Source organism: Amblyraja radiata, chromosome 1 (genome assembly GCF_010909765.2).
Source record: "Amblyraja radiata isolate CabotCenter1 chromosome 1, sAmbRad1.1.pri, whole genome shotgun sequence".
In the NCBI taxonomy this organism is placed as follows: domain Eukaryota; kingdom Metazoa; phylum Chordata; class Chondrichthyes; order Rajiformes; family Rajidae; genus Amblyraja; species Amblyraja radiata.
The window spans coordinates 190,147,686-190,163,322 of record NC_045956.1 but is presented as its reverse complement, the minus strand read 5'-3'; the positions used below and the strand labels follow the sequence as shown (position 1 = coordinate 190,163,322).

General features: G+C 47.4%; 2 non-coding genes across 2 annotated transcripts; both read left to right on the top strand.

Moving 5' to 3' along the window:
- Positions 1–7,621: 7,621 nt before the first annotated feature.
- LOC116983318 lies at positions 7,622–7,785 on the top strand. The gene has a single exon (XR_004414669.1). It is a non-coding gene; the product is annotated as a U1 spliceosomal RNA (small nuclear RNA).
- A 3,240-nt stretch (positions 7,786–11,025) lies between these two features.
- LOC116983791 lies at positions 11,026–11,191 on the top strand. The gene has a single exon (XR_004414815.1). It is a non-coding gene; the product is annotated as a U1 spliceosomal RNA (small nuclear RNA).
- The last annotated feature ends 4,446 nt before the right edge of the window (positions 11,192–15,637 follow it).

Sequence of the window (15,637 nt, the reverse complement as noted above, 5' to 3'; positions counted from 1 at the left end):
ACTCGGGCGGGAGAAGTCGCCGTTGCGGGAACCCTGAAAAGCGGTCTCCCTCCAGGGACCCGCGGGCTCCCGGTGCCGCTGTCCGCCAGACCCGCAGTTGCAGCCTCTGAACCTCCGGAGGTCGGGCCGCAGCAGCGCTCCACCGCCGCTCCACCCGCTCTGGACTCGGCCAGCTCCGCGACGGTGAGGTGAGTAGTCGGCACCAGAGCCCCCGGTCTTCCTGTTGGAGGCCGCTCCTCGTTGCAGCCCCAACGACAACGGAGACCCGACAAAGAAAAGGTCGGGTCTCCCGTGCAGGGAGAGATTTAAAAGTTACCCACCCCACCCCCACCCCCCACACACATACCCCAACAAAAAATAACAAAAACTACATAAAAACATAGACATAAAATAATAAAAACGCAGACGGACTGCAGAGGCAGCTGCTGACGAGAGTCGCCCCGCCAATACATCAATATGTATTGATGATTTGGACGAGGGAATTGAATGCAACATCTCCAAGTTTGCGGATGACATTAAGCTGGGGGGCAGTGTTAGCTGTGAGGAGGATGCTAGGAGGCTGCACTGCACGGTGACTTGGATAGGCTGGGTGAGTGGGCAAATGCATGGCAGATGCAGTATAATGTGGATAAATGTGCGGTTATCCACTTTTGTGGCAAAAACAGGAAAGTAGACTATTATCTAAATGGTTGCCGATTAGGAAAAGGGGAGATGCAACTAGACCTGTGGGTCATGGAACACCAGTCGTTGAAAGTAGGCATGCAGGTGCAGCAGGCAGTGAAGAAAGTGAATGGTATCTGTTTGGGGTAAGGGGGAACTGTACAAAACGGACGGATTGCATCTTAACAGGTGTGGGACCAGCATTCTGGCAGGCAGGTTTGCCACTGCTACACGGGTGGTTTTAAACTGAATAAGGGGGGTGGGGCGTCGAATGGGATAGTGGAGGATGGAGTTAAAGGGAAAGGGTTTCTTAAATGTGTGAGCGTAGAGACAGAGGGGTGTAAAATGAGGGTAGAAGCAACAGGTAGCAAGGTGAAAAGTAAAAGTGGCAGGCAGACAAATCCAGGACAAAAATCAGAAAGGGCCACTTTTCAACATAATTGTATAAGGGGTAAGAGTGTTGTAAAAACAAGCCTGAAGGCTTTGTGTCTCAATGCAAGGAGCATTCGTAATAAGGTGGATGAGTTGAATGTGCAGATAGCTATTAATGACTATGATATAGTTGGGATCACGGAGACATGGCTCCAGGGTGACCAAGGCTGGGAGCTGAACATCCAGGGATATTCAATATTCAGGAAGGATAGAGAGAAAGGAAAAGGAAGTGGGGTAGCGTTGCTGATTAGAGAGGAGATTAACGCAATGGAAAGGAAGGACATTAGTTTGGAGGATGTGGAATCGGTATGGGTAGAGCTGCGAAACACTAAGGGGCAGAAAACGCTGGTGGGTGTTGTGTACAGGCCACCTAACAGTAGTAGTGAAGTTGGAGATGGTATCAAACAGGAAATTAGAAATGCGTGCGACAAAGGCAAAACAGTTATAATGGGTGACTTCAATCTACATATAGATTGGGTGAATCAAATTGGCAGGGGTGCTGAGGAAGAGGATTTCTTGGAATGTATGCGGGATAGTTATCTAAATCAACATGTAGAGGAACCAACGAGAGAGCAGGCTATTTTAGACTGGGTATTGAGTAATGAGGAAGGGTTAGTTAACAGTCTTGTTGTACGTGCCCCCTTGGGCAAGAGTGACCATAATATGGATGAGTTCTTCATTAGGATGGAGAGTGACATTGTTAATTCAGAAACAATGGTTCTGAACTTAAAGAAAGGTAACTTTGAGGGTATGAGACGTGAATTGGCCAAGATTGACTGGCAATTAATTCTAAAAGGGTTGACGGTGGATATGCAATGGAAGACATTTAAAGACTGCATGGATGAACTCCAACAATTGTTCATCCCAGTTTGGCAAAAGAATAAATCAGGGAAGGTAGTGCATCCGTGGATAACAAGGGAAATCAGGGATAGTATCAAAGCGAAGGATGATGCGTACAAATTAGCCAGAAAAAGCAGCATACCGGAGGACTGGGAGAAATTCAGAGACCAGCAGAGGAGGACAAAGGGCTTAATTAGGAAAGGAAAAATAGATTATGAAAGAAAACTGGCAGGGAACATAAAAACTGACTGCAAAAGTTTTTATAGATATGTGAAAAGAATGAGATTAGTTAAAACAAATGTAGGTCCCTTGCAGTCAGAAACAGGTGAGTTGATCATGGGGAACAAGGATATGGCGGACCAATTGAATAACTACTTTGGTACCGTCTTCACTAAGGAAGACATAAATAATCTGCCGGAAATAGCAGGGGATCGTGGGTCAAAGGAGTTGGAGGAATTGAGTGAAATCCAGGTTAGCCGGGAAGTGGTGTTGGGTAAATTGAATGGATTAAAGGCCGATAAATCCCCAGGGCCAGATAGGCTGCATCCCAGAGTACTTAAGGAAGTAGCTCCAGAAATAGTGGATGCATTAGTAATAATCTTTCAAAACTCTTTAGATTCTGGAGTAGTTCCTGAGGATTGGCGGGTAGCAAACGTAACCCCACTTTTTAAGAAGGGAGGGAGAGAGAAAACGGGGAATGACAGACCAGTTAGTCTAACATCGGTAGTGGGGAAACTGCTAGAGTCAGTAATTAAAGATGGGATAGCAGCACATTTGGAAAGTGGTGAAATCATTGGACAAAGTCAGCATGGATTTACAAAAGGTAAATCATGTCTGACGAATCTTATAGAATTCTTCGAGGATGTAACTAGTAGCGTGGATAGGGGAGAACCAGTGGATGTGGTGTATCTGGACTTCCAGAAGGCTTTCGACAAGGTCCCACATAAGAGATTAGTATACAAACTTAAAGCACACGGCATTGGGGGTTCAGTATTGATGTGGATAGAGAACTGGCTGGCAAACAGGAAGCAAAGAGTAGGAGTAAACGGGTCCTTTTCACAATGGCAGGCAGTGACTAGTGGGGTACCGCAAGGCTCAGTGCTGGGACCCCAGCTATTTAAAATATATATTAATGATCTGGATGAGGGAATTGAAGGCAATATCTCCAAATTTGCGGATGACACTAAGCTGGGGGGCAGGGTTAGCTGTGAGGAGGATGCTAGGAGACTGCAAGGTGACTTGGATAGGCTGGGTGAGTGGGCAAATGTTTGGCTGATGCAGTATAATGTGGATAAATGTGAGGTTATCCATTTTGGTGGCAAAAACAGGAAAGCAGACTATTATCTAAATGGTGGCCGATTAGGAAAAGGGGAGATGCAGCGAGACCTGGGTGTCATGGTACACCAGTCATTGAAAGTAGGCATGCAGGTGCAGCAGGCAGTGAAGAAAGCGAATGGTATGTTAGCTTTCATAGCAAAAGGATTTGAGTATAGGAGCAGGGAGGTTCTACTGCAGTTGTACATGGTCTTGGTGAGACCACACCTGGAGTATTGCGTACAGTTTTGGTCTCCAAATCTGAGGAAGGACATTATTGCCATATAGAGGGAGTGCAGAGAAGGTTCACCAGACTGATTCCTGGGATGTCAGGACTGTCTTATGAAGAAAGACTGGATAGACTTGGTTTATACTCTCTAGAATTTAGGAGATTGAGAGGGGATCTTATAGAAACTTACAAAATTCTTAAGGGGTTGGACAGGCTAGATGCAGGAAGATTGCTCCCGATGTTGGGGAAGTCCAGGACAAGGGGTCACAGCTTAAGGATAAGGGGGAAATCCTTTAAAACCGAGATGAGAAGAAACTTTTTCACACAGAGAGTGGTGAATCTCTGGAACTCTCTGCCACAGAGGGTAGTCGAGGCCAGTTAATTGGCTATATTTAAGAGGGAGTTAGATGTGGCCCTTGTGGCTAAGGGGATCAGAGGGTATGGAGAGAAGGCAGGTACGGGATACTGAGTTGGATGATCAGCCATGATCATATTGAATGGCGGTGCAGGCTCGAAGGGCCGAATGGCCTACTCCTGCACCTAATTTCTATGCTTCTATGTTTCTATGTTTCTATGTATGTTGGCATTCATAGCAAGAGTATTTGAGTATAGGAGCAGGGAGGTTCTACTGCAGTTGTACAGGGTCTTGGTGAGACCACACCTGGAGTATTGCGTGCAGTTTTGGTCTCCAAATCTGAGGAAAGACATTCTTGCCATTGAGGGAGTACAGAGAATCTTCACCAGACTGATTCCTGGGATGTCAGGACTTTCATATGAAGAAAGACTGGATAGACTCGGCTTGTATTCGCTAGAATTTAGAAAATTGAGGGGGGATCTTATAGAAACTTACAAAATTCTTAAGGGATTGGACAGGCTAGAAGTCCAGGTCAAGGATAAAGGGGAAATCCTTTAGGACTGAGATGAGAAAAACGTTTTTTTACACAGAGAGTGGTGAATTTCTGGAACTCGTCCAAGTTCAAGTTTATTGTCATGTGTCCCTGATAGTACAATAAAATTCTTGCTTTGCTTCAGCACACAGAACATAATAGGCATTGACTACAAAACACATGAATAAATAAACTGATAAAGTGCAAATAACAAATAATGGCAAATAACAATTAATGTTTTGTCCGAGCCAGGTTTAATAGCCTGATGGCTGTGGGGAAGTAGCTATTCCTGAACCTGGTCGTTGCAGTCTTCAGGCTCCTATACCTTCTACCTCAAGGTAGCAGGGAGATGAGTGTGTGGCCAGGATGGTGTGGGTCTTTGATGATACTGCCAGCCTTTTTGAGGCAGCGACTTCGATAAATCCCCTCGATGGAAGGAAGGTCAGAGCCGATGATGGACTCCAGGACGCTCAAGTTGCCGAACCAAGCCACGATGCAACCGGTCAGCATGCTCTCTACTGTGCACCTGTAGAAGTTAGAGAGAGTCCTCCTTGACAAACCGACTCTCCGTAATCTTCTCAGGAAGTAGAGGCGCTGATGTGCTTTCTTGATAATTGCATCAGTGTTTTCGAACCAGGAAAGATCTTCAGAGATGTGCACACCCAGGAATTTGAAGCTCTTGACCCTTTCAACCATTGACCCGTTGATATAAACGGGACTGTGCGTCCCCATCCTACTCCTTCCAAAGTCTATAATCAGTTCCTTTGTTTTGCTGGTGTTGAGGGCCAGGTTATTGTGCTGGCACCATATGGACAGTTGCTCAATCTCTCTTCTATACTCTGACTCATCCCCATCAGTGATACATCCCTCAACAGTGGTGTCGTCAGCGAACTTGATGATGGAGTTCGCACTATGACCGGCTACGCAGTCATTAGTATAGAGTGAGTACAGCAGGGGGCTGAGCGCGCAGCCTTGAGGTGCTCCCGTGCTGATTGTTATCGAGTCTGACACATTTCCACCAATACGAACAGACTGTGGTCTGTGGATGAGGAAGTCGAGGATTCAATTGCAGAGGGATGCGCAGAGACCCAGTTCTGCGAGTTTGGTAACCAGTTTGGAGGGGATGATTGTGTTAAATGCCGAGCTGTAATCAATGAATAACAGCCTGACATATGAGTTTTTGTTGTCCAAGTGGTCCAGAGTGGAGTGGAGGGCCAGCGAGATCGCATCCACCGTTGATCTGTTGTGGTGGTAAGCAAACTGCAGTGGGTCCAGGTTTTTGTCGAGGTAGGAGTTGATTTTCGCCATGATCTACCTCTCGAAGCACTTCATCACCACAGGCGTTAGTGCCACAGGTCGGTAGTCATTGAGGCACGTCACCTTACTCTTCTTGGGCACTGGTATAAATGATGCCCTTTTGAAACAGGTGGGACCCTCAGACCTCAATAGTGACAGGTTGAAAATGTCCGTAAAAACTCCAGCCAGTTGGTCCGCACAGATTTTTAGAACACGACCGGGTATACCGACTTTAGAACACGACTCTGCCACAGAAGGTAGTTGAGGCCAGTTCATTGGCTATATTTAAGAGGGAGTTAGATGTGGCCCTTGTGGCTAAAGGAATCAGGGGGTATGGAGAGAAGGTAGGTACAGTATACTGAATTGGATGATCAGCCATGATCATATTGAATGGCGTTGCAGGCTCGAAGGGCCGAATGGCCTACTCCTGCACCTATTTTCTATGTTTCTATGTCTGGCAGGTGGGTTGCGGGGGGGGGGGGGGGGGGGGTCTGTCTGCCTCCAGGTGAAGAGCTGAGGGTGAGAAAAGGCTAGGAGACCAGAATCAATTAAATCACCTCAGACTGCAAGCTGTCTGGCAGGTCCCATTGTTGGTTCAGGAAGGTGTGATCTCAAGAGACAAACAATTGTGGAGAACTGTGGAACTGGTAAAACCAGAAAGGAGGGGGGGGGGGGGGTTGGGGGGTGTAGGGTAGAGGGGGAAGTGTACTTAGAAGTCACTTCTCCTTCTAGGCGGGAGTAACTATGACTCCCTTACGTTGAAAGGGGACTATCAAGCTCATTGTTGCGATTAAACACGACAACAAATAAGTTCTGAACTGCAACAGATTATTATTATTATTATTGTACTATATTTGTGATTTGGGGAAACTATTATATGTACGTATAGCCTCCGAGAATGTTGGATGGAGTCTTGTAAAGATCATGTATTGTATATATTTATTTCACGAATAAAGTCTATTTTGAAAATAAAAATAAAATATTGCACTATATTTTTGCGCATGTGTATAATTGCACTCTGAACTTTTTTTCTTCTCCCGTTATGTACTTTGTTTACAATATTCTGTTGTGCTGCAGCAAGTAAGAATTTAATTGTCCTATCTGGGACACATGACAATAAAACACACTTGAGTCATTTTGAGTTATAAATGAGAGAATTCAATGTTCGCAGTCCCTCCCCCCAGATGCAACAAGGACATAGTACCTCTTGTCCTCACCTTTCACTCACCCCCCACCCCCCCCCCCCCTTCGTCTCCTCATCCAATATATTAGCCTCCAACAGTTCCGTCATCTCCTAAGGTTTGCCCACCACTAATCACATTTCCATCAAAGTTTATAGAGGAGCTCTTTGCTTTCCATCTCCACCCTTTCTGCCTTCCGCAGTTACTTTCAGTCTGAAGAAGGGTCTCGATCCGAAACGTCGCCTATTCCTTCTCTCCAGAGATGCTGCCTGACCAGCAAAGTTACTCCAGCATTTTGTATATGAAGGAACTGCAGATGCTGGAAAATCGAAGGTAGACAAAAATGGTGGAGAAACTCAGTGGGTGAGGCAGCATCTGTGGAACAAAGGGTCTCGCCCTGAAACGTCGCCTATTCGTTCCCCCCAGAGATGCTGCCTGACAATCAGCTAAATTGTTACTCCAGCATTTGTATCTAACCGGTGAATGAAACGCTGGCGGTGGAGCAGACTGCCACCCAGAGGCGATGCTCAGTATCTGCAAGTCGGCGGCAATTTGGCAAAGGCTGCTTCCTTTTAAGGAAGAAATGCAAATGAAGCGAGTAGCAGGGAAAAGCGGGCAAATGTGAAAAAGATCAGAGGCAAAACGACAAATGAAAGGCGAAAATATGCCCTTTTTTCTGTTTTCGGCAATCAAGTGCAATATAAGATGTTAAAACTTTGGCTCGTACTGACTTGAAAGAGTAATGGTAGAGGTTGGTTGGGAGAGAGCGACAATATTCTAGCATACTTACCTGGCAGGGGAGACACCATGATCACCAAGGTGGTTCTCCCAGGACGAGGCTATCCCATTGCACTTCGGGTGTGCTGACGCCTGCGATGTCCCCAAATGCGGGATACTCGACTGCAAAATTTGTGGTAGTGGGGGACTGCGTTCGCGCTCTCCCCTGATTTACAAATGAAAAATAGAGTTACTGTGCACCAAAGATACTAGAGGAGCAAGATAGACCACTCCTACGAAATCCAATGGACTGACTTGTGGCACGTAATGGTACTTCCGCCACTTTAGGAATAAGACTCCGTTATGCCTCTCGCAGTTTAATCCACATCAGTCCATAGGATTTTGCAGGAATTTATCTTGGTCTATCTTAGACCATTATGATCTTTGTTTATAATAAATAAGGTGCTTTAAAAAAATAAAAGGGTAACTGCTTATTCGGTTGTTCAGCACGGACTTGTAGAGCCGAGATGGCCTGTTTCCGTGTTGTAATTGTTATATGGTTATATATGGTAATAAAATGAGCGACAATGCGCAATGAAAGGTCTCTGGACCATATGTATTCTATGATCTTTGGTTTAATCAGTGTTGTGGGAGAACGGTGTGTGTGTGTGCTTCTGTGTGTGAATGGCAAGATAGAGATAATAGATTTCAAAGATCCTCATGGATCAGAAACAACTTTGATTTAAAGCAACTCATGATGTGCATAAGCCATAAAGGCAAATATATTTGCCTATATTTATATATTATAGCCCCGTAGATATCTATATTACTAAAAGTCTGATCTTGACCGCTTTTGGCCCACTGTGCTGCGATTTCCGAGAAAACGCCACCACCTACGGCCGTCATTTTTGGCCACCTCGCTCAGAGCCACCCTCCGCTTTCGGGACCGGAGGATTTTTCTCATCGATGAAAAATCAGAGAGATATTAATGTTTAAAAAAAAATTCACATTCTCTCTGCTGCCCCCGCTTTCATTTCACTGCACATCTCGTATGTGTATGTGACGAATAAACTTGACTTGACTTGGCGGCAGCGGGGAGGGACCATAAAATCCGGAAGTGCAATCCCTCAGTCTCTGCCAGACCCAGGAAGCGAGATGGTCACGGCTCTCTGAGCTGCGAATAACACTGAACGCATGTCACTCCATGGTGAGTCCCCTCGATGCGGCTGTAAGGTGGCTACCACCCAATTGTTTGCCTCGCCTTTTTAACAAGTTTGTGTTCACAAAATGATTTTTGGTTGTCGAGTGGCTGCTGCCCAATCGTTTGCCTCGCCTTTTTAACAAGTTTGTGTTCACAAAACAAATTCTGGGTGTCGGGTGACTGCTGCCCAATTGTTTGCCTCGCCTTTTTAATAACTTTGTGTTCACAAAATGAAATTTGGCTGTCGTGTGGCTGCTGTCCAATTGTTTGCCTCACCTTTTTAACAAGTTTGTGTTCACAAAATGAATTTAGATTGTCAGGTGGCTGCAACCCAATTGTTTGCCTCGCCTTGGCTTTTAAAATCGTTGCAACAGTTGGCAATTGTTTGCCTCGCCTTTTTAACAAGTTTGTGTTCACAAAATGAATTTTGGTTGTCGGGTGGCTGTAACCAATTTGTTATTACCTTCAAGTATCTGACGGGATGGCAAACGTTGATGGAAGACTTCCGAGAGAAGGGGAATGAAGCTCCGCAGTTGTTGCTGAAAGTGCAGCCGCTCTTCACCCTCCCCAACCAGAAGGAAAGGATGATCACGGTGCACATGTTCAACCCACATGTGCCCGTAGTGGATGTCCTCACCTTCCTTGCTCGCTACGTCGAAGGAACAGGGAGCTGCGTGGACGTGAAGGACTTGCATGGGATTTGGACGAGCAAGTGGCAAGTGAAGGTAAAGGTGAGGGTGGACAAGGACGGAGCAATCCTCCACCCTCCTTCGGTTTTCGCGATTGGAGAAAACCCGAGGAAATATGAGCTACGGGGAGCAACCCAGGCTGTGCAGGAAATGCAACAAGCCTGGGCATGTGATGGCCCAATGCACTGCAGTTGTCTGCAAGAACTGCAAGACGGAGGGCCATGAGACAAAGGACTGTCAGGCCAGCAAGAACTGCAACCTGTGTGGGGAGGCAGGCCACCTTTACAGGCCTTGCCCTAAAAGAGCCTACACCTATGCACAGGCGACAAGAGGGGCTGCTGCCAGCACCCCCAGGGTGGGTGAGACACCCCCCACCACTGCCAAGACCCCAGCAGAAAGGGGGAACAGGGATGAGGACTGCCCAACCACCTGGAGCCCCCAAGCGCCAGAAGGAGACCCCCAGCACCTTGCCCAGGAGGGAGAGTTGATGGAGGAGGGGGAACAGCAGGAGAAATGGACGATGGTGACGTATAGGAAACACCAGAGGGTTCAGCCCAAAGAGCAGAGGCCGGAAGGGGCTGGTAAGTCCAGAAATAACTCCAAAAAAAGATCTCTCTCCCTGACAGAAGGCAGCAACCTCTCCTCGTCGGAGAATAAGGCGACCGTGAAGTTCCAACGAAGGAGGCAAAGGAAGAAAACCGGGGAGGAAAAGAGAAAGGCCACACCGATCATCCCCAAGACCCAGGAGACCGAGAGCAGAGCAGTGGCCGAGGGGCTCCAGCCCCAGGATACGGGAGCATTGCAGCGGCCGATGGTGCCCAGCTCCGGGATACCTGGAGCATCGCAGCGGCCGATGGTGCCCAGCTCAGGGATACCGGGAGTATTGTAGCGGCCGATGGGCCCCAGCTCCAGGCAACCGGTAGCAGTGAATCTGCCAATGTACCCCAGCAACAGGAGACGGAGGAAGCGGCGCACCCAGAAGGGAGTGGAACGAGCAGACCCCCTCCAAAGACATCTTGGGTTACGCCACAGGAAACCCACCCTGTTGAGGATGCCGGGTACCTGAGCCCAGGAAAGCTGAAGCAATTCACTGAAGCGGTGGGCATGAGGAGACACTGAAGACAATGGCCCACTGCAGACTGCAAGAGTACGTGCTGAGGGACTCAGTGAAGCTCGGTGCAGCCAACGCCAAGGCTCGGTGGGGGAGGGCCACAGTCTAGGATCCTTCCGCTGCTGGACATGGGGGGCACGGTTTGGTGGAGACACCCCTCGAAATAAGGGAAGGTATCCCATGCCAGGGGGCCACATGTGTGGCACGGGTGGGGGACAGTTTCGTGGAATTTGAAAAATGTATAAACTGTATTGAACAATTAGTATAGCCGCCGAAAATGTCTGATGAATTTTTCGCACGGTTCATGCATTGTATATATTTATTACTTGGCCAGGGGCCACATGAGTGGCACGGGTGGGGGACAGTTTTATGGAACTGGAAAAATGTATAAACTGTATTGAACAATTTGTGTAGCCTCCGAAAATGGCGGATGAATTTTTCGCACGGTTCATGCATTGTATATATTTATTACTTGAATAAAGTCTATTTTGAAATTAAAAAAAAAAAAAAGTTCTCCCTGGACGAGGCTATCCCATTGCACTTCGGGTGTGCTGACGCCTGCGATGTCCCCAAATGCGGGATACTCAACTGCAAAATTTGTGGTAGTGGGGGACTGCGTTCGTGCTCTCCCCTGATTTAAAAATTTAAAATAGAGTTACTGTGCACCAAAGATACTAGAGGAGCAAGATAGACCACTCCTACGAAATCCAACGGACTGACGTGTGGCACGTAATGGAACTTCCGCCACTTTAGGAATAAGACTCCGTTATGCCTCTCGCAGTTTAATCCACGTCAGTCCATTGGATTTTACAGGAGTTTATCTTGGTCTAACTTAGCCTTCTATGATAGACCATTATGATCTTTGTTTATAATAAATGGCGCGTTTAAAAAAATAAATAAAAAGGGAAACTATAAAATGAGCGACAATGCGCAATGAAAGGTCTCTGGACCATATGCATTCTATGATCTTTGGTTTAATCAGTGTTGTGGGGGAACGGTATGTGTGTGTTTCTGTGTGTGAGAGGCAAGATAGTGATAATAGATTTCAAAGTGGCTCAGCAATTCAACTCCCCCTCCCACTCCGTATCCGACCTCTCTGTCCTGGGTCTCCTACATGGCCAGAGCAAGCAACACCGGAAATTGGAGGAACAACACCTCATATTCCGCTTGGGGATTCTGCATCCTGGGGGCATGAACATTGAATTCTCCCAATTTTGTTAGTCCTTGCTGTCTCTTCCACTTCCTCAGCCCTCGGGCTGTCTCCTCCCATCCCTCATCCTTCGGGCTCCTCCTCCTTTTTCCTTTCTTCTCCCCGCCCCACCCCCCATCAGTCTGAAGAAGGGTTCCGGCCCAAAACGTTGCCTATTTCCTTTGCTCCATAGATGCTGCTGCACCCGCTGAGTTTCTCCAGCATTTTTGTGTACCTATAAATAGATTTCAAAGTTCCTCATGGATCAGAAGCAACTTTGATTTAAAGCAACTCATGATGTACATGAGCCTTTCTCTTGATGTACATAAGCCATTTTTATTTATAATATTTATATATTATAACCCCGTTATATGCATATATATATATATGTGTGATATATATGTACAGGTGCACAACCTTTTATCCGAAATTCCAAATAACGAAAAGCTCCGAATAGCGGACATTTTTTCGGTCCTTGAAGAAAGGTCCTTGAAGACGTTCACCGAGGGCGGCCCGCAGAGGTGACAGCGGAACCTCCGGTCGGTCCTCGAAGAAAGGGGAACTAAATCCCCATTCGTAAAAGAGAAGGTGAGGGTTAATAATTGACAATCTGCTGCTGCCTGCCCGCTGAGTTAAAAAGTTCCCACGGTAGACTCACGATACACAGTGCATCGTGAGTCTTGCGTGGGAACTTTTTAACTCAGCGGGCAGGCAGCAGCAGATTGTCGCTCCCTTCAGTTTCACCCCACCTACACCCCTCTGCTTCCCGGCCATGTGTGTGACCCCTTCCCTCCCCTCTCCAGCTCCCCGCCCATTGCACCGGCGCGGGGTTTTTGCACTGTCTTCACGTCGGCGATGCCAGCAGGTCAGTGCCAGTCACCGGAGACGTCAGGATCAACGGGACACCGACCCCCCGGGCCCACTGCAAGCATGGAGATCCCAGAGACCCACAACCAGCAGCAGCCCAGCCCCGTTCCAACTCCAGAGGAAAACTGCAAACTGGCCGGAGACGTCAGGACCACCAGAAGCCGCTCCCCGATGGGCCGCTACGGCGACAAGTGGAAGTTCGCCCACAGCCCGAGCTGCGCCCCCTCATCGGGACACCGACCCCCAGGCCCACTGCAAGCACGGAGATCCCAGATCAGCAACTCCAGCCCAGCCCCGCTCCAACTCCAGAAGAACACGATAGGGGCAGAAGCTGATGGTGTGCAAGGTACGTATTGTTCTTGGGGTGGCGCAGCTCGGGCTGTGGGCGAACTGCCACTTGTCGCCGTAGCGGCCCATCGGGGAGCGGGTTCCTCTGGAGTTGGAGGGGGATGGGGGTATTGTGCTGTTTGATCGCCCCCTGCTATCCCAGGGACAGGGAGACACAGCGGCTTTTGAGAATGGTGGGCAATCACTTCCAAAGTTCTGCCCACACAGTCATTACACCTCTCCTACACTTGTCTCCTGCACTAAGATCATCTCGCAGAGAATGATCCCAGCCTAACCCTCCCTATTCTCTCCTATTCTGCAAGAAAAAACTACATTGAAGACTCAAACTCGCAATCGAGTAACTGCCGGGATCGAGGCGCATACTCGCGACCTTGCGGATATGAGCCGAGCACTCTACCACTGAGCCAGTCGTTAAAATCTACGCTAAAAATCTTCCATTCCGAAAGCCGAAAACTTCCGAATTACGAAAAGTGTCTGGTCCCAAGGCTTTTGGATAAAAGGTTGTGCACCTGTATATAAATATATAACACACACATGTGTAGTTCCTTTCTTGTAATCTCTCTTTTTGTTCTTTCATTTAACCTCTCTCTCAGAAATTCTAATATTGTGATAAAAATATCAATGAACACATGCCAAGATATTTTTTTCATTCTATATTAGTGTAATGAAATGTAGTGTATACATACCTACATTGATGCAGAAGTGCGAGCTTTAGACATGAATACTGTGTATTGCTACCATAGTTTAGTTTTTAATTTAACATATATTTGAGGAAAATCTAACATATATTTGAGGGAAATGAGTTACTGTATTTCCCGGCAATGAAGACGCACCACCATTTGAGTTGCCAGATTTTGAATAAAGGATGGCGGGACAGGATCGTGGGTTTGGTTTAGTCCAGGGATCTGCAGCCTTTTTTACATGGGGGCCAGGACCCTCTGGGACTAGCTGCAGTTCCCAGGTCACCTGCGAGCCCCGGGTTTAGCTGTAGTTCCGCAGTCCAGTCCCGGCGGCCGCTCTCAGCCACCCGAGCTACCGAGTGAGTTTTAAAAAGTGAATATCTCATAACTACACATCTCTGATTTAGAAGTATATTGCATCAATCCACTCAATTTAAAATAATTCTACATCAAAATTCATAAACAAGGATAATACTTTTTATTTCTGTCATTTATGGTAAGATTTACATGATTTACATTGGTTTTTGTGTGAGATGTACAGGGTGTTCAGAACAAAGACGGCAGTTTTTTGACAAGTACTCCGTAGTTCAGTGCAGGAGATCTTGTCAACGAGTATTCTGGACCCACTGTTGACATCTGAAATTACAGTAAAATATCATATAGAATTAACTTAAGAACAAATCTGATTATATCTACATAACTACAGAATGGATGATATGTCACTTAAATGCAATTGTGTTCGGGGTGGGGAGAGACATGTATATTGAACATGAATTTTTCCTCTAATAGGTCAATTTATCTTCAATGTAGAAGAGCTTACAATACTATGCATGCCTTACAACAAGAACAAAACCAAAAATGTACAGCAGTGTAAAAATTGATACCTTTATTATTGTTTAAGAAGGAATGCAGATGCTGGAAAATCAAAGGTATCTTTATTATTGTGGTAAGTCTAGATCTATAAAAGAAGACTTTCTAATTACTTGCTCATGTACCAAAAAATGGGATCATAAGAATAGTATATGTTACAGTCATCATACATTGGGAAGGAAATTAAGGCTTTAATGTGTGCTCCTCGTGGCATGTCGTTGTTCCCTACAACACCATTTATCATGTATTTTAAACACCACTGATCCGTGTACATTATGTATATTTAACACCATTTATCCTGTATTTTAAACACAATTTCATACCAGCTTAAACACAAGCCGACTTGGGATCTCCGCGGCTTGGAGGTCCCGAATAGGCCACCTCCTACCGGAGACCGGGGCTTCACGATGTTATAGGCCGAGGGCTGGAGGTCGGAGCTCTTCTCCGGCGAGCAATCCCAGACTCCGCGAGGGAAAGTGCACGCTGCCCCCACGACTAGAAGCTCTGCACACCGTGGCTTCACAATGTTATAGTCCGTGGGCCAGCGATCGGAGCTCTTCATCTGGCGACCCCCGGCTCCGCGATTTGAGCTAGCGATACGTGAGGGGGCGCCATCTTGGGGCACGGCTGCTAGCTAGCAGCCGTCCGTCTTTTTCACTCTTTTCTTTAATTTTTAGTGAGTTTCAGTGTTTGTTTTTAGGAGGTCTAGACTTTTTTATGTGGGGGGAGGGGGTGGAAGGGGGAAACTACTTTCTAGGTACCTACCTGGTCGGAGAGGCAGCTTTTTTCCGGGCTGCACTGTCGACCCGTCCTCGCGGCCTACCAGCAGGCCTGGAGCGGCGTTTTCCCGAGGTGACCGCCCAGCACCTCGGCTTCGGCGGCGGCACAGCGCTGGAGCGCTATCGCGGAGCAGAGCGGGCGATGCCTTGCCTGGGCCGCCGCGCTGGAGCTCCGGTGAGCTGAAGACCGCCGATAAAAACATCGCGGAGCTGCGGGTCTGCGGAGCGGGCAGCTGCGGGCGGCGGCGCTGACTTCAACATCTGGAGCTTGGGATCTCGCGATGAGATCGCCAGTGGTGGAGCTCCAACCGTTGCGGCCTTGTCGGCTTCGGAAGCCGCGGTCTCCG